The sequence below is a fragment of the Melospiza melodia genome, chromosome 7, assembly GCF_035770615.1.
Source record: "Melospiza melodia melodia isolate bMelMel2 chromosome 7, bMelMel2.pri, whole genome shotgun sequence".
NCBI lineage: Eukaryota > Metazoa > Chordata > Aves > Passeriformes > Passerellidae > Melospiza > Melospiza melodia.
The window spans coordinates 2,331,309-2,351,132 of record NC_086200.1 but is presented as its reverse complement, the minus strand read 5'-3'; the positions used below and the strand labels follow the sequence as shown (position 1 = coordinate 2,351,132).

The 19,824-nt window shown below is 47.2% G+C and overlaps 1 pseudogene; it reads right to left on the bottom strand.

The window, feature by feature from the left end:
• Positions 1–594: 594 nt before the first annotated feature.
• On the bottom strand, positions 595–19,525 carry LOC134420579 (serine/threonine-protein kinase pim-1-like; annotated as a pseudogene).
• Positions 19,526–19,824: the final 299 nt, after the last annotated feature.

Genomic DNA, 19,824 nt, shown 5'->3' with positions numbered 1-19,824 from the left:
CCGTTACAGTGCTCCCAGTGCTCCCAGTACCCCCAGAAGCTCCTCATTCCCTCCCCCAGTACCAGGGGGGACAGCATCTCTGTTCCTCTTATGGGACCCAAAACACACCTTTTCATTAAACCAGGAGAAATGGTTTTTTGTTTGTTCAGGTCTGCCCTGTTTGGCTCAGGAAGGATGGTCTCGGTCAGGTTGTACAGATCTTTGTGGGATTTGCAGCATTTTTGGGGCTCTGTCTTGGTTTGAAAGACAGGTGTCTGTAAAGGAAGGAAGGAGCTTCTCTGGAAATGGAAAATATAAACCACTTCCCTCTGAATTATTAAAATTTTGGAATTAAGGGTCTCTCAGGTAAAGATATGGGAGTAGGAATAACAGTCCTTTAATAGGAAAATGTAAAAATAAAAATAAAAATTCTTATAGATGAATAGTGAGATGACTGGCTCTAACAATTAAGGAATGAATATTGTGTGAATATTAAGAGAAGCTTTATTGATGTATAGTTATGTTATTGTAGTTTATTGTTTAGATGCCCTCTGTTCTCCTCACAATCCCCTTTCCCCATCCTCTGTATTGTTGCCACCGGACAGCCTGGTTTATTTAGGACAGGTAAAAGGAAGGCGTGTACATGTGCCCCTCCTACAGGGCAGTTGAGAATGAAAAAGCTCGTTGCTACTGGAGGGCACAGCATGACAACACCTGACCCACCAATCAAGTTGCAGGAAAGCAATCTCCACCAATAAACGGCAAAGGAGAGTTGACTGACAGACTTTGGGAGGGGCCAGGGTTGGCTGATGCAACCCCCAGAGGTATAAAAGGTGAAGCACCCATCTCAAAGATGAGCTGTGTGGTAAGCAGTCGTGAGGGAGGCTCCCAGGTGTGTTTTTCCATATTGTTATGTTTGCCCAATTATCCCATCATCAAAAAACCAAACAATATTAGAACTAGCAGCAATTTTAATTTAATAGTTTAGAAAATATATAAAATTGGATAGACTTGAAATATTAACAATATAATTTGATTAAAAATAAGGGATAATTCGGTTCCAATAATAGTGCATGAGAAAAAGATAACCATGGGGTATGGAGTGCAGGGCTCTTGGACCCTTGCCACCTCACGTACGAGCTTGCCAAGTGAAGACTCCCCCCTATATGCCATGTGTCAATGCCATCTCCTCCCATTTTCGATTCATCACACTTCTACCTCCGCCCTCATCACCACCTTTACCATGCCTGCGCCACCACTTCTTTTGGTGGTCACACAAGTCGTTGGAGGTCGTGACTGATGAAGGCCTCTACTCTTCACCTATGTCCTTTAATTCACCTTTGGGTTACACATGAGCACCAAGCCAGTACAATGTAAGCCAAAACGAACATATTACTGCATTTAAGCATCAAAGCAATAAATCACTTATAACTGGCATTTTCCTGGAACCCAACCAGATTTTCCCTTCTTTTTGTTAATTTTTAGTAACTTATAATTTGCTTTTTCCTCCTGTCCTTGAACATCAGCAGGGAGAGGGGGGTTGAAAGCCCTCCCATCCCTTTCCTTTTTGGCATTAAACTCTAACTGCTTAATTATTTAATAATATTACTGTATCAATATTGATTACTGTTTCAATTTTATCGGCACGAATCATACCTATTTATAACATGTGGAATCCTTTTGTTTTCACTGCTTGCTAGGAATGTAAAACAAAATATTGGTGCAGGGTGACTCAGAGACAACCCGTGTGGGTTAAGGGTAGTCTACAGGGTATAAAGAGAAGGAAAAGAGAAGTACTAATACATCCTGATAAGTTTGGAAATTTAGATAGCATGAAGAATGAATAGCACAAGAAGTAAAGATGGTATTAAAAAAAGTCCAATAGAATTAATTTAGAAGATGAGAAAGATTTGGGAGGAATCCCAGAGGGTAATTTTTCAAGGAAAGGTAATTAGATGAAATACTCTTCTCAGTGGTAGGCTTGGTATCCATTAGAAAGTGGTGAGAAGTCACCCCCTAATGGAACTTTACCATTCACTGTTACAGTTGATGTTATTTTTAAGACAAGAGAAAAAATGAGATCCTGTGATATATGCAGACATGTTTTTTTACCCTGAAGAATAAAGCTGTGTCAGAAAGAATGTGGCTTTGATTTGGCCCCACAGGACCTTTAGTCCTTACTTTGGAAACAGATAAGAAGCAGAAAAGAAAGAGATGTCGTTCAGCATTCAGCATAGGGCAGAGATGTTTGAAATTGGCTCCAATGCACCAGGAAGATTGTGTTCTATGTGTCCAAGACTTAGAGCCGAGTTAGTCCAGGCTAGCTCAGGTACACTCCCCCTCAGGCAACCACTCCGGCCCCTGAATGAAAGCCAAATGGCAGTGAGGATGAGATGAATAATTGTCCCCAGGTGAGGGGACAATTTCAGAGACCCCCAGTGACAAGCAAGCCAAGGAATAAAACCAAGAAAGCTTTGCCTTTAGTCACCCCCTTAAGGCAAGTCTTGAGTCCCCCAAGGAGAAGCCATGGGGGTGAACATCTGCTTTTCTACTAGTGACCTGAACAATTGGTGGGAAAACGTTACAATGGATAGAGAAAACCCTAGCAAAGTAGCAAAAAGACTGGAGTTCATAGTCAAGAATCAAGAGCCAGAGTGAGGTGATACTGATTTCATGTTGACAGAGCTAACAAAACCAGCAGAAGAGTTGGTGATCAAGGTAGCCAGAGCACGTGTGCAGGCACAAATTGCTAGTGGAGCCTTGCAAGGTACAGTGGACCAGCTGTGTCCTATTGTAAGCCCTTTGTGGGACGCGAATGATGCAGGCAGCTGTGCCCTCTTAACCAGATACCAGGAACTAGTCACATTGGAATTAAAAAATGCCCTTCCAAAAGCAATGACTTGGTCAGTAAGAGATAACGTTACACAGGGACAGCACGAGTCACCCACTGACATTGTGGACAGGCTCTGAGCAGCTGCACGTAAAGGCACAGCCCTGCATCCCTGGTCGGATATAGCAAAGCAGCAGTGGGTTTCCCTGATGTCAGGGCAATCTAGCCCAGATGTCAGGCAGAAACTTGAGAAGCTGAAAGAGCCTGTCAAGAGAGACTTAAAGGCATGAATGAGAAAAGCATAGAAAGTGGATGATAATCAAGAGAGAGAAAAAGGAAAAGAGCTCCCTGCAGCCATGGTGGCAGCTCTGGATCGGCACCAGGGAGAGGACGTGGCATGCCTCTGGATGAAGCAGAGGCAGGGGCAACAATATCAGAGGCAGAGGAGGTTCAAAGCAGCCACAGACCAATCTGGGGCCAAATCAATGTGCATCTTGTAAGAAATCAGGACACTGGAAATAACTCCAGTGCCCAGAGTTAGCAGACAAAGTACACAAAACTCTTGCAGCCACTCTGGATGATAAGAAATGACTGAGACTGGCAATTCTTACCCTAGCAGGCCACCGGTTAAAATACAGCTAAAGAATGATAAAGAAGTTGAATTTTTAAGAAATTGTGGAGACATATTTTCACTCTTGAATCAAGCCCTGATACCCAAAAGTGAAAACTATCTCAAGAAATAGGAGACACTGTAGGCCAGCCAGAAAAAGTTTTCTTCCTGAAACCACTTCAATGTAAAATCAAGAAGAAAATGGGAATACATCAGTTTCTTTATTTACCCAACTAAGCCAAATCTGTCCTAGGCAGGCATTTGCTTGAAAATTTGGAAGCAACAGTTCTGTTTAGAAAAAGAAAACTTAAATGGAAGGTACCTGAAGACAAATGAGCAGTTTTAGCAGTAGGACTGACAATTGACACAAGACCAACAAACAAGAAGAACTATTTAGAGCAAGTATTGAATCAGGTGTACCCAAGAGTATGGGATACTCATAGCCCAGGAAAATCAAAACGAGCAGACCCTGTGAAAATTGAGCTACAGAGAAGAGATAGGCCAGTAGTCAGAAAGCAATACCCTTGAAGATTAGAAGCTAGGAAAGGAAAAGAGCCAACAATCAATAAATTCCTGACATCAGGACTATTGGAAGAATGGGAGTCAAAATTTAATACTGCTAGATTAGCAATAAAGAAACCTAATGGAACTTAGAGACTAGTGCCAGATTTCCAGGCAATGAATGAGTTATACCTTACTAGCTTACTAGCTAAACTTGGAGATGATTTTATTTGGTGCGGGGAAGGTCCATGGGCAGGTGCTGTCGAGAGCCGTTCCCTCATGGTCTGAAAGAGCAGCTCCCCCAGCCCACCTTGCTCCCAGGCCCGGAGGTTGTAATGTGCGCTCGACCGGCAGCTGAGGGAGGGCTCTTGACACCATGTCTGATGCAACAGGATTTATTGAAGGTAGGTCAGAGGGTGCAGGTTGGGTGAGGGTGAGAAGAGGGACAGGAAGAGGCAGGAGCACAAGCACTGTAACATGACGCCTAAGGGACCTGCAAGCTGCTGGGGAAGCCTCAAGTCTGCTCAGTGAGCCACGTGTGCCCTCAGCATTGGGACAGCCACCTTTCCCTCAGTGAGCCTCACATCCCAGGGTCAGCAAATCAAGAGGCACCAGGCATGCTGTAGGTGACTCAGAGCGAGTGCAGTGGGTCATGGTGGCCAGGGGCCAGAAGCAGGCAGAAAGCCAACGGGGCTGGGGAAAAGGCTCTGCTCTGCTTACAGTGTGGGCTGAGGGCTGGGAGAGCTCCATTTCCCCCGTTGAGATGTTGGAGACGGGGCCTTTCAGCCTCCTGATTGGGCTGCCCCTGGCTGCAGGCAGCCAGAGGAGTACGACGACACAAGGCCGAAAGCAGCAAAGCAAAGAGCCAGCCGTGCACAGCACAGGGAGGTGGCCCAGTGCAAAGCCAGCGTGGCACTCTGAAGGTGCCCGCTGCACTCTCATGTGTCCCTGGCCTGGCAAGGACAGGAACGCTCGTGGTCCAAGAGGGCCTTTCTGTGGCCCCTGTGGGCTCAAAGCTGCTGCTCTTCTGGCTCAATGGGGCCTAAAGCCACAGAGCTCGGCCTCCCCCACAGCAAGAGGAACAAGATTTGGATATCAGGCAGTGGAGCTCAATGCCTAAGGCTGAGGGGTGGGAGGCTGCAGTCTGGAGCACAGGGAGGGCACATGCCCAGCCCCACAACAGCTGGCCTCACAGCCCTGAAAGGCCAGGACCAGGGTTCCAGGCCTGATTCCAGGGGGTCCCTCCAACGGGCGACCCACCTGTAAGCGCCAGAGCAGCCGGCTGTCGGGATCAAGGCGGCTGCCAGGGGGCTGCTTATGGCCTCTGCCAGCCAATTGCTCAAGGCTTAGCAGTGCCTCAGCCTCTCAGGGTCTCCCCCAGCCTGGCCAAGCTTCCCGGCAGCAGCGCCGCAGCCCCAGAGCAGCTGCAGAGGAGCCCCATCCAGAGGCACTGGGGAGCCCTCAGCACTGCAGCCAGCAGCACACGGGCAGGAGGACATGGATGGCCCTTCCTGTCCAGCACAGGGCTTGTGGCCATCTCCAGGCACCGCTCTGGCAGGGATCCCCACAGCTCCGGCCCCTGTCCAGTCGCTCTGTGGGCAGCACAAAGGCTTCAGCAGAACCACCAAAGGCCAAGGAGCTTCTGGCCATTTTCTCTGCAACACTGCACACCTGGGCAGCTGGCTGAGTACAAGCACCCTTTTCCCCCTCTTCCCCTTTGCCTTCTAGACCCTGTGCAGGAAAAGAAAGATCCTGGGACTCTGTGTATTGAAAGACATTCTATATTTACATACTCAAAAACAATGAAAATAGAAATACAAAAATCTTGAAGAAGAAAAAGAAAATTTCTGCTGGCTCAAATGACCCCAGCAGACAGTCTTTCAGATCATCTCTCCAGGGAGCTGCAGCAGAACAGCAAGGCAGTGCTGCACAGACGAGGCCGTTTCCTCCATGCACTGCGGAATCGATCTCGCAGCCTGCGCCACGGGGAATAGGGAGCTCTCTGTACAGCCCGGAGAATTAAACAAAATGCAACTGCAGCATCTCTGATTGCAGGACTGCTGTCATATGCCATTTCTTCAAGGGCTGCAAGAGAGAGGAACAGAGGCAAGGTCAGATCCCACATGTGCAGAAAGACGAGGAGAGCCCCCTGCCAGGGCCATCCTGGCCATCTCTTGCCATGGCCCGCAGGGAGCCTGGAGCAAGGGGATCAGTCTGAAGGTGCTGGCCATGAATGCCACATGTGGCCCTGAAATCTCACGGGAGCAGAGCCCTCCGCAGCCGGGGCAGGGCTTGCAGCTGCCCCCGCCAGCCCCCGCAGTCAGCCCACTGCCCTCACTCACTCACCACTGCAGATCAGCTGGAGCTCTTGCTGCTGCCCCCTCAGGTGCCGCCCGGCCATGCCTGTGAAAACAGAGCCTGTCACGGTGAAGCAAAGTGAAAATTTTACAAGATAGAAATCCATTTTAATTTAGGTGAAATGTACATTTTTGAGTCGAGTCTGTGGTTAGAAATTGTAGTTATTTAGCCAGGCTGCCAGGCCTAAGCTCAGTGAAGTTACTTCAGTGAAGGACAGAGATAAAGGGGAGAAGACAGATTATAGAGAGAGACAGGGACTGCTGTAAGGGCAAGTCATCCTGACCTCAGAATTCTTTCTGATAAAAAGGAACTAGTGGTAAAAGTCAGAAGAAACCCATAAAAATGAATATGTATGAATCTATTGTGAAACTGTATGCATATGTATTTGAGAGGGGGATGAAAAGAGACCTGAAGTTCTCAGAGGTATGCATGCCTTTTGAGAAGAGTTTTCTCCGCATGTGTCCGGCGCCGTAAATAAACATACTGAGCTTTACAACTTTTATAAAGTTTTGAGGTTTCTTCTTTTCTCTGCAAAACATTATGGCGAGCCAGACAAGGGGTTTCTCTGTCCCCGCAGGGGCAGGGGGGATAGATGGACCTCCAAGGCGTGCCCTAAGATTTTTTCCTAGTGGGGCTCCGCTCATCTCAACTTGCCACCTGCGAGGACAGACAACGACCTGCTGGCCTGTGCAGGAAGATGCGGTATGTACTGAGGGGCCCCCACGGGAGGGAAAGGAGAGCTAGGGAGTAAATCACTCAGAGATGTCTGGGTTATGCTGATGGAGCAGCTGTATTAGAGACGGGGTTCATCGTTCTGATAGAGCAGACCACTAGTGATCCTGGGGGTGGGTCGGGTGAACACATGTGTGTGTGTGTTGGGGGTTCATTGTTCTGATAGAGCAGAACTGCTGAACCCATGTGTGTTTTGTTTGTGTGTGTCTATGTGTGTGGTGTCCAGACACTGTGTTGCTGTATGGTTAATGCATTGTGTGGTCAGTGCACTGTTTTTGTAATTGTGCAAGTGTATAAGTGTATGGTGTATGAAAGAGAGTAGATCTACAGTGCTCTACAGTGTGAGGGGAATGAGTATTACCCGTGTTTGAAGCAGCTGAGTGTGGCCTGAGGCTGCAGCAGGCTGTGGGGGCAGGGAGAGAAGTGCCCCACGGAGAAGCGACAGGAGGAACGTCAGTGATGGTATTTATTGTGTTTAAATGTAGTGATTTGTGCAGATTTGGTACATTTTAACCGTGAGTATGAGCTCAGAGAGTTCCTTTGCCCTGGATGTTTGTACTTGATCTCTAGACTCTGTGCTGTTATTCTGATTGTGTCCAGGAAAACTGATGTGAGTAAATGCCGAATTATGGTATGCTGTGTTGTGTTGAGAAAAGTGAGCACTTTGAGAGATATTCCCTTTCCCAGTGACTTTGTGTGGTGATTTTCTTCCGCTGCATTGTGGTAATTTGATTCTCAGATTGTATAGTGGTGTCTGTGAAGATTATAAGATTTTGTTGCAACAAGAGTAGCATTTTACACAGAAGGACTCTGGTATGGTGATTTATGCTTAACTACAATAAAGCGAATTAAAGGAATTCCAAGAATTCTCCCCCTCACAGCAATTCAAGCCTTGGCTGTAGTGAATTTGAGATAAAAGGGGGAGGGGTGCATGTGTCTGTGTCTGTGGGCATATCAGAGTTTCGGCTGTGACTAGCACAGCCTTTTTGCAAAGCAGTAAAACAAGTGTAAGTAGACACAGTGCTTAATTAGATTGTGCAAGAAGAGAACTAGAAAAGACTGATATTTTGTAAAACAGAGTTTATATAGAAGAGATGAATGAGACGAATTAGTTAATGAGACTTATGAGATTTATGAGACTTCAGTTGGTACTGCAGTAAGTCTGGACTGGAAACAATCTGCTGCAGGGATTTAAAGTTCTCTGTAACAAACAGAATAGCCTGCCTTTGAGGGCAATTTCGGGGAGCCTTTGGTGCATCAAGAGGCTAGCATGCTGTGTGAGGTGACAGTGGCTGTCCCCTGGGCACAGGGACAGCTCTGGCTGCCCTGTCTCCCCAGGGAACACAGGAATGGCCTGTGGGCAAAAGGTGGATGTGCAGTTATTATTGCAGTGCGGTGTTTATGAGAAACACTGGTATTGCTGTTTTGCTGTTCTAATAAGTGTCAGGGCACATGCCCCGAGTGTAAATTAGAGGTTTCTGATCAAGCGATTCAGAACCTAAGGTCTTAGAGCTTGTATGTGGGAATCACATCTGATACCTGCCACCTGGAGCTGTGTGTGTATAGGAGGAAAACTGAGAAAGTACTGTGAAGGTCTGTAAAAAGGTTTGAGTTGAAGCGAGATAGGGCAAGGAGAAATAAATAATGAGAACTGACCAGAGCAAAGAGGTTCCTAAATTAGCCCCTTTTAGGAGGGGCTCACTGGGCGAAGGTTGCCAGTAAGAGCAGCTCAGAAAATAAAAAGATTTATAATACTTCATTGCTGTTAGTACTGTTTTAAAATAGGAAGATAAATGGGATAGAGTTTTTGTATGCTGAAATGTCTTTTTGTTTTAAGAAATCACCCAGAATGGCAAAGAGACTGTGAGATCAGACCACCCTCTGGTCTTGGCCCTTGAAAAGGAAAACAAGGCAAAGAGAAAGCAAATCAAACGTGTTCAGCATACAGCATAAGATAGCAATGTATGAAGTCAAACAAAGATTATCATGCTGAAATGCAAAACAATCACAGTTCGCAAAATGAGTACATATGATTTGTTAAAAGCTCCTCCCAAGGTAAGGGAGGAAGGGTAAAGATGACCTCCCCAAAAGAGAAGAATTTTAGTCAACACAAGGGCCATATATTCAGTTTTAAATAAAGCGTTACTACCTGTGAAGAATGTTTATGTTGTAGTGTGGGGAACAACTGAACAACTGGCCAGTCTGAGAAGGCATACTTTTGCAAACCTTTAAAGTTTGTACAATTCGCTCAATTTGCTAAACATTCTCAAATGAGAAAGGTTACTCTGAAGGCAAATTATATAAAAAGGTTAGGCTTAACATTAACAGACACTGAAATTAAGAAAGACATTAGTAGGGAGATATTAGAATAAGTAAATAAGTGTATTCAAGGGTATGGGCCTCTGCTGTACCAGGGAGAATGAAAGATGCCCCCCCATGGTAATCAAGCTTAAGGAAAGAACACAACCAGTGAGAGTTGAGTGGTACCCTCAAAAGGAAGATAAAGAAGGAATCAGCCCAATAACTGATAGTACTGGATTAAGGGCTGTCAATAAGATAACACAGAATTTATACCCTGTGGTAGCAAATCCATAGACTTTATTAACTTGTTTAACACCTGACCTAACCTGGTTAACTGTTTTAGGCCTAAGAGATGCCTTCTTTTGCCTCCCCATCCACGAAGCCAGCCAGAAAATTTTGCATTCAAACACAAGCTCACATAGTCCATGTGCCTGAAGGCTTCAAGATTCCCCACTCCGATTGGAGAACAGCTTGCAAAGACCCAAAGTCCCGGGAAGCTCCACAAGAGGAAAGGAGGCTGTTGCAGTACGTGGACGATCTTCTAGTAGCCACTTGGACGAGGGAAGCGAGAGAAGCCTGGACGGTAAGCCTTTTGAATTTCCTAGGACTCCAAGGACGCAGAGTCTCAAAGAAAAAGGCACAGGTAGTGAAACAGAAAGTAATCTAAGAAGGTAATCTACCTGGGGTAAGAAGTGAGTGCTGAGCAGCAGACTTTAAGGCAGGGAAGCCCTATGCCAAACCCTGAAACCCCAGACAACGAAAGAACTCCTAACCTTCTTAGGCATGGCAGGGTAGTGCCAGCTGTGGGTTTATAATTATGGACTGTTCGTCAGACACCTCTATGCTCTTATTGCCAATGTAAACAGAGATCTCCAGTGGACAAAAGACGCCACACGGGCCTTTCACCAGCTAGAGAGTGCCCTCATGCATGCTCCAGCTTTGAAACTTCCAGATGTAAGTAAACCATTCTTTCTATTTTTCCATGCAAGGAATTGCCCAGGGAATATTGGCTCAGGACTTGGGTCCATACCAGAGGGTAGTTGCTTACTTCTCTAAGCAGCTAGATGCAACAGCCAAAGGATGGCCAGGTTGCCTCAGAGCTGTAGCAGCAGTTGTGCTGAATATTCAAGAGGCACGCAAGTTTACCCTGGGACAAAAATGACTGTGCTAGTGTCCCACACAGTGTCCGCAGCGCTGGAAGTAAAGGGTGACCATTGGCTCTCACCACAGAGGTTTCTGAAATACCAGGCTATCATGGCAGAGCAAGATGATGTAGAGATAGTGGTGACTAATATTGTCAACCCAGCTTCCTTTCTCAGTGGAAATCAAGGAGAAGCAGTACACCATGATTGCCTGGAGACCATTGAAGCTACCTACTCCAGCCGTCCAGACTTAAAGGACGCTCCTTTGGACAATGCAGAGACCTGGTTCACTGACGGGAGCAGCTATGTTGCCAATGGGAAGCGACCTGCTGGGTATGCAGTGACCACCTGCAGAGAGGTAATCGAGTCTGGACCCTTACCAACAGGTACCTCCGCGCAGAAGGCTGAGATAAATGCATTGACCCGTGCCCTGGAAAGGGCAAAAGGGAGGAGAATAACCATCTACACAGTCTCAAGGTATGCATTTGGAGTCATAACATGCACATGGAGCCATCTGGAAGGAGAGGGGACTGCTGACCTCACAGGGAAAGAAGAGACAATCCAGCTGCTGGAAGCAGTTCAGCTACCTGAAAAAGCATATTAAGGCACACCAGAGAGTGATCTTAAAATTGGAGGAAAGAAATGAGTTGGCGGATGGAGAGGCAAAGAAAGCAGGAAAGGGTAAGGTACAGATTTTCCTCGAATGTAAGCCATAATACAATAATACTAATCAAAAGAAACATACAATTACAAGGGGTGGGCTACCATTGAAAGAGAGCTAGTAATCCCTTCCCATTTTCGTGGTTACTAGTGAAGGAAGGGCACTAGAAAACACACTAGGGCCTAACTACTTAGAAGCCTTTTATAGAGTGTGGCTCCTTTCTCAAAATGACCAAGGCTGCCAGTGATACAGAGTGCATTGAAATGAAGTGTTGACTTTGAAGTAGTAATTTCCACAGGCTTTCTAGAACACACATCTGATTGAAACAATCGTTGTATCATTGTCAGGAATTTATATGCCACTATCACTCAGGTAAGCTGACAATGTGATCCTTGCCTCCAGACTAACCCCAAAACACCCCCTGGCCAAAACTCGGTCAGACTGGGAGAGGCCATGGGCCTATACAGCAGTGGTAAATTGACTTTTCAGAACTCCCAAGGAAAGAGGGGTATCAGTATTTACTGGTATTAATAGATACATTTTCAGGGTGGCCAGAAATATTCCCCACCAGAACTGTCAAAACTCAAGATGTGACCAGATTATTTTTACAAGAAATAATACCACGCTTCAGAGTTCCAGCCACGATGTCCTCAGATAAAGAATCATATTTCATTTCCAAAGCAGTGCAACAGATTAGTGGACACCTGGGCATAGATTAAGAACTTCACACTTCAAACTGCCCAAATCAAGTAGCCAGGCAGGGAAAATGAATCATTTGATTAAGCAGCAGATTGTAAGACTGGGGCAAGAAGTTATTCTACCCTAGCCCAAACTCTTCCACTAGCACTATTGCAAATTCAAACTAAACCTTGAGCTAAAGGAATGCTGAATCCTTTTGGAATGCCTTATAGAAGACCATATAGAATACAAAAGGAATATCCAGAATGTCCACCTACATGGTGGCTTTAAGCAAACAGCTCAGAGAAATTGAGAAACATGTGGCTGGAACTTGGAGCAGGGAGTTAGATAGCCTGGGGATGATGTATATGTTAAGTCTCTTACAGAGAAGACTTTGGAACCACAGTGGGAGAGACCACTGCAAGTACTTCTCACCACCTTCACTCCAATCAAAATCAAGGAGCAGAATGCCTGGATCCATCACTCTCGGGTGAAGAAGGTCCAGAAGCCCCTTCAGGAGTGACACCAGGAGACAATGAACTGAGACTAAAACTTACTTGGGCAAAATGAGTACATTGCGGTCGGGAGTAGTTCATACTTTAGTTTACAGAATTGTTTTGTATGTATTTGTAACTGAAGTTTTAGAACTAGAGAGTAACTCTATCCAAAGCAATGCTGAATGGCCTTGGTCCCAGGTGTTTAATCAGTATACTGGATCCATGGGAAAACCTTCTGAGATAAAAGATTTAAACATATCTACTGTAGTAATCCACGAGAATCAGGTATATGAGGAGCAAGAATGGCAGTAACAGGAACTGTGGACACTTCAAGGAATCAGAGGAGAAGAAATCAAAGTAGGGTGCCAGGTCATCAATAGGACAGCTTATGAGAGATCAGATGTAATTAGTGTCTGAACCTCCCCTGGTGTATATGAACACCAGCAAGTCTGTGATAACCTAAGTGAATCAGACTGTTGGTGTAATTTCACCTAGATACAGCCTGTAGAAGTGACCTGCCTTTGAGCTCAAGTTGCTATCAGATTTTCATTTGAATTCAAAGTGGACACTGCGCCTTTTACCACAGCAGGGCCTTATACAACTCATACTAGTTCAGACTCTACCCAAACTTGAACCTAAAGTGTATGAAATAGGCCTCTACGTAGTAAAGCATGTGAGTGAACAACAGCTATTATTCAATCCAGAATGGTCTCTCAAACGTGTGGAGTTGATAATGCAAATTAACATCTCAAAAATCCAACCAGCCTGCTCCTCCTTCCTAAAAACTTCCTTTGAGGGCTGGACAACATGGTTACAAAAACAGGCATATCTCAGGAGCAGAACAAGAAAGGAAGGAGCCAGCTCTCCTGGTGTCTAAAACCAGGAACACCAAGAAATCAGTTTCCTTAGGTCATTTTCCAAGCAGGTTGGCTGAATACCCAGGCAATGGCTGCTAAAGGCTGCTGAACTGCAGGTGGTGGACAAATACTGTTATCTTCTGCCCTGAACACAGTCCACAGCTTGATCTTAGCTAGGGGCAAGGTGGGTGAAGTTTTGTAGACCAGGAGAGACATTCCTGCTTGCCACACATCTGGGAAATCAGGTGCTTTGGAGGGGGAAGGAGAGGTTAGATTCCTTGAGGTCTCTGCATTTCAGAACAAACATCTGCCTCAAGTATGACCTAAACCTCTGTCAGATACACTTGTGAAGTGTGTCTGAATTTGCAGTGTGAGCCCAGCACATCCCTCTGGCAGGCAGGATGGTCATGGACAGAAAGCAGTTCCTATTCCCCATAACAAACATCTAACTGGCATATTAGGGACAGGATTAGGAGTTTTAAATTGAATTGATTCAGAAATACTGATGAATAAACTGGCCACTGCAGCAGGTAGCCTAACAAAATTGAAGCAGTCTTTACAGTCATTTGTATTGGCATTAGGAACTAGCCAGTGACAGATTTCAAAAGTACTGCCAAAGTAAGGAAGTATGAAAAGGCCAGGGACCAAGACCACAAGCTGATAGTAGAAGCACTTAGTACAGTTTAAGATAATGTGTCTTTAGCTTTCAGTTGTATACAAGCACAGTTATGGGTGCAGGCAACAGCAGCTCTGATCATACAGGAAGGGGGTGAAGGTAATTTTCCAGCTGAAATTCGGAAGATTGTGTGGGATAATGCAATTGATATTGAAAGGAAGTTTCAATCCTGGCAGACTACGGTGAATTTCACCTATGATCCTGTTTCTAATGTGGCAACTGCCTTTGTGCTTACCATACGTAATGCCACTGTTTATGTTATCCATCCCCTCCTTGCCCTAGGATTAAACCATGAAAAAACAATACTCTATCCTTCATAACATAGAGTGTGGGCATGAAAGATGAATGAAAAGTGGCAGACAGTAAACTTAGAATCCTGCATTACTAGAGAACAGATGGGATTCATTTGTGAAAGCAATACTATTATTGCCCAAGATGTGTATCTAGACACTGAACAGAGTATTTGTCACTTTGAAATTCATCCAGTCACTGACCAGAAAACTGTGCTTGTATATACTGGAAAAGGGTGTGTATGTCTGAGAACTGCCTGTGCTGCTGTACAAATTGATAGCAATGATGTTATTCTGTCTAGTAGAAATCATTCTAATTTCTGTATTTGTAATTTTGTTAAGATTATCGGGTGTGATTTTTCATACTTGGCTCCAGTGACATCCCTGGTCAAAGCCAATTACACAATGTATCACAGACTATCACCTACCCATATTGAGATGAACCTTACATTAGTGAAACAATTAATTAAGCACCAAGACCTATTGGAGATCTTGAAGGAAATCCAAGAAAGTGGAAAGAAAACCTTAATTACTGTCCAACATGATACAAAGGAGATAACCAGAGTTCTACAAAGAATAAAACAAAATATGGATCATCACTGGTGGGATGTGATCTTTGGGTGGTCACCAACTGCAAATGGAATCTTTAATAAGTTGTGCCACCCCATTGTAGTTTTACTAATATTAGTTGGGATAAGCTTAGGATTATCTATTACATTGTTAATTTGGAACTGGAGAATGCTACAACGAATAGCTGTACTAACCTCTTTGTCAAACATACATGGTAGAGCATTAAAAGACAACTGTTGTCGTGAGGGTTTTCATTAAGTAAAAGAATTTACTTATTTCATAGGAAAGGGGGGAATGAGACAGAGTAGAGATCCATTCTGAATTAGGTGAAGTGTCTAGGAGAGGTGAAAAGTCTGTGAGGCCAAAGCTGAAGGAAAAGTCACATGCTGGAGACAGCAAGGAGACAGAGAAAGAAAAACAGAAACGACCACAAGGTCAATTTGCCCCCCACCTAGGAATTCCTTTGATAAAGAAGAACTGGTGATAAATGTCACGCGGAATGAATATGTATGAACTTATTGTGAAACTGTATGCATATGCATTTGGAAGGGGGATAAAAGGAGACCTGAGGTCTTCGGGGGTACGGATGCCTTTTGGGGAGGCTTGCATCTGGCGCTCATCGTAATAAAGGCATACCGGGCTTTACAACTTTTATAAAGTTGTGAGGTTTCTTCTTTTCTCCTCAAAACAATGGATAAACACTGCCTGATCAGATCTTGGCACTCTGGGCAGAGAAACCAGAACCACCGGGCAGTTGGAGAAGGTTCTTGTTGGCTTTGTCTTGCTATTCCTGGGCCCAAGCCATGCTGGATGTGCTCAGAGCTGGGCCCAAACTTTCCCATCAATTCCCTGTTTTGGAGGAGAGCAGTACATGTGCCACCTCCTCAGCAGCTGCCACAGTGGGATGCCCATGAGCCCACTGCTGTCTTCCAGCACTGGGATTCCCCCTGTGCCCAGAGATGAGGATCCACCTTGAGAGAGCCCTTGTGGCAGAGAGAGCTGATGGTCTCAGTGGATGTTCTGGCCCCTGCTGAAAGGGTGCTTCCCACAGACCATCTGGTGCAGCAGGATGCCCAGGGACCAGATGGTAGCTGGCTTGCCATAGTACCAGCCAAAGTGGGTACATTCTGGGGGGCTGTATGACCGTGTTCCTGTGGAATACAGATGGAGTTCATCAGGGGGATGCTGCTGCTCCCAGAGCCTGGCCCCAGTACCCCTGGGTGTGTGGGGGCTGCCCCAGTGGCACACTGGGTGTGACCCACTGCCCTCTGACCAGCACCTAGGACTTGTGTATAGACTTGAGGTTGGAAAAGAAGCCACTGGTGATGGAAGAGGGTAGTGGAAATACTTGCAAGTCCAGAGCATAACAAGGGAAAACCCACTCAGTGGTGGTGAAACGCCATGCTGTTATGAATTAGAATGAGGCCAGATTTTGAAAAGGAAAAAGGCTCTCATTTATTAAAACAAGCTAAAGAGGATGGGGAGTTTGAGATAAGCCCAAACTCCCATGCTGCAACCCAAAGAAAATGAGTCCCAAACACTCTGTGTTCTCCCCCATTTAGTACATCCCTCAGAAGGAGAAGAACCCCAACCCAAACAAAACCCTCATTTTATAACCCCTCTCAGGTCCAGAATTGGTGGGTTTTGGATTTGCCCCTTGATTGGTCAATTTCCAGCATTCTCATTGGTCCTTATGGATATTCATTCTGGACCATTTTCTCGGGGCCTCGAATGATTGGTCAAGTCCCCTGTCCAATAACCTCCCGCCCTTTTTTGACTATCGCTCCCAACAATCCCTGGACCTCCCCTCCCCAGGACCCACAACAAACATCCATCAACTCACCCCAAAACAACATTTCCCAACCCTGCCACAATTTAACACAAATTGAACACCATTTGTAGCAATGCCTTCATCCTCCCTGGCTTCAATGCCCCAAAAAACATTCCGAACCCAAGACAAACCAGGTGAGTGGAGCAGTCCAAGCCCTTTCTCACCTGCACACCAAACCGGTTGGGGCACAGATTCTGTCCCTCCCTCTCTGCTACCCCCACCCACAGGTGTTTTAGTTGGGCTGGCTGCCCCAGCCCAAGCCCCAGTCCTGGGCAGAGTGGTGGGCAAAGACTGCCACCACAGCTGGAAGCAGGCTCCCCGCTCAGCCCAGCTCAAAAGCAATTCGGCTGATATGTCAGTGCCATGAAGGGCAGCAAAAGAGAGAATCCCTGATGCCACACCCAGCTTGGACTGTGAGAGCTCAGTGCCATGAGATGCTGGGACAGGGAGCACACCCCTGCATGGGCTCACCTGCAAAGTGAGCAGGCTGTCTCTTGCAGGTGGGTGCCACAGCCAAAGTCAATCAATTTGGCCTGCCCAGTGGCCAGGTCAAGCAGGTTGTTCTCTGGTTTGATGTCCCTGTGCAAGACCCCGCAGCTGGTGCAGTGCTGCATGGCCTCCAGCACCTGGCAGACAAGCTCCCGCGCTACCTCCTTGGGCAGGAACCCCCGTGCCCCAATGAAATGCTGCAGATCCTGAGAGCGCTCTGGGCGTTCCAGCACCATCACGATAGTGTTGGGGAGCTCGAGCCACTTTAGCAGCTGGACCACACCGGGGAAGCCAGTGGACACCTTGGCCAGCAGCACGATCTCCAGCGGGGCGCTGGTGCTGTTGGGCTGCGGAAGGAGCACAATGCCGTCAGTGGGGCTGATGCCGTGCTGGGGCTCGGGAAGACCTCAGCCAGCCCGGGATGCTCTGCACCCTGCTCTGGCCCCATGCCCGTTCTCCCTCGGGGCGTCCTGGCGTCTCCCACCCTGCCGGGCCTCGGCTCATCCCCGCCCGGCACAGCCCAGCTTCTGCCACTGGCCCTGCTAACTCACCAGCTCACCCCAGTGCTGGACGCGCTTCTGTGGCGCCCTTTTGATGGCCACCTGCAAGCCAAGGGTAGCAGCGGGCTCAGCTCGCCGCCCGCCCTGCCCAGACCCATCCTCCACCCTCCTCCTCCTCCTGCAGCTGCGGCCGGCCCTGCTGCTCACCAGGTTGCAATCCAAGAGCCGCGTGGCTGTGAAGATGCTGCCGAAGCCCCCGCGCCCCAGCAGCGAGCCCAGCCTGTCCTGCTCCTTCAGACCCTGCTGTGCCTTCCTTGACAGAAGGACACGGCTGTCAGCACTCGGTCCGAAGCCAGCAACGGCCCCCGAGCGCCCCTCAAGTGCCACAGGCCGGCCATGCCCAGGCATTCGCTCCTGGGAACAGGACAGCGGCGGAGCTCAAGCCAGGCAAGATGCAGCGGAGGCAGCAGGAGCAGCCGTGCCACCTGTGTCCTCCACCAGCCCCGGGAGGAGCCAGGGCCGGGCCCTGCGCCAGGGCCGGGGCCGGGGCTGGGGCCGGGGTCGGGTCTGGGGCCGGGCTCGGGCCGGGTGGAGCCAAAGGGAGGCGATGCCGCCCCAGCCCCAGGCACTGATGCCCGCCCAGCAGCACCACTGCCAGCACAGGCAGAGCCAGCCGGAGGTGAGACCACGGCGGGACACCCAGGGCTGGGCACCGGTCAGCCCTGCCCAGGGCCAGGGGTGGGCCGGGGGCATGGCCTGGCCAGGTATGGGGAGAGAGAAACTGGGAGAGGAGGGGGCACCGAGAAATGGAGAGCGGGAGAGGGTGCGGGACTGCGGAAGAGGGAGAAGAAAAGCAAGAGGGAGTCGACAAAGGCACTTCTTTCGCTGCCAATGCTGCCACTGCTGCCACTGCAAGTGAAGCTCTGGGGCCATTTGTCCTGGTGCCCATTTGTCCGTTGTCTGCTCGCCCCTGTGCCAAGCCCTTCACTCCCCTGGGGCAGCCTTTGAGCCTGTCCAAACATGGGAACTTGCTGTGTTCAGCCAAGATCCAGAGCCTGGACTCCTGCTGTCAGCAAAGGAAGGGGCAGCCAGGTGGGGCAGCCAGGGGATGAGTTGTACAACATGGCTTATGTGGTCCAAGACCTGTTCAACATTACCAAAAGATGGCTGTGGCCTTGGGAGATATAACTTGGCCAACACCCCTGTCTATCACTAGAACAAGGTGACCAGCAGAGATTCACATCAGACTCTGTCAGTAGTTTGGTGCCACTGAAGGACAGAAGTTTATTCAGTATTGTTTTCATTTTGAAAGTAAGAGCAATGATGGTGGAGTCTTCTGTAGCAGGGGACATGGTATACCATATGGAACATGTGGACCATGGTAAAAGATGCTAAATAAAGAAATAAAATACATTAAATTTAAAAAGACATGTATAAATAAATAAATAAAAACATTCCCAGATGTTCCAAGGCAGCCTAAGCCTCATGGTCTGGGAAGAAAACTTATCACCATGAGTCAGCAGAGTGGCTCTCCAGATGGCTTTGCAGAATGGCCTGGTATTACTGCCTAGTGTTACAGGGTTAATATTGGGGTGCAAGGAAGCAGCATTTTTGAATTTCACTACACGAAATATAGAATGTTAGGGAAAGAAACAAAGAAGGAAAAGGGAGGGATCAAGGTGGTTTGAAGAGAAATAGACATCGGAAAATAGAGGAATAATACAATAAGTGGTGTCTGTCATGCTGGCAGATGCTGGTCAGTGTGCTTGTAAGGTCCTGTCTTGCACCTGGTCCCTGCACTGTTCCACAGTACCCTGTTTCCTCATTAGACTCTCTGTGTATTTTCTGACTGCACTGCAGAGCCAGTGGGATCTGGTGGAGTCAGATGAGAAACCTTTTTGCACACTGGTCTGTGTGTATGAACATGTCTGTATGAGGTAGCTGAAAAGTTGAGTGTCCAAAGGCCAGACAAGTGGTGATCCATATGGTGTTGATAAAGGTACCCTTTAACGTGATATACCATGATAACTTATCCTTTGGCGCTCATTAATCTGGAGATTTATAGATTGTCTTATGGATAGGCCTTAGTTACCCTTCATCACCCCTTTTTTCCCTCTAAAAATACAAGTGACATCAGGTTAGTTATAATTCTACACATGAATTTCTTAATAAAGAAGAACCATAAGGCTGCAGGACAAAGTCACCTCCCAGTTGTGCTCTTCAGTTATGTTTCAATCTTCCAGAACAATAGTTGTATTGAAAAACACATGGATTCTAACTTGGCCGCTTCCTAGAGTGCTATGGTCATGAATGCCAATGCCT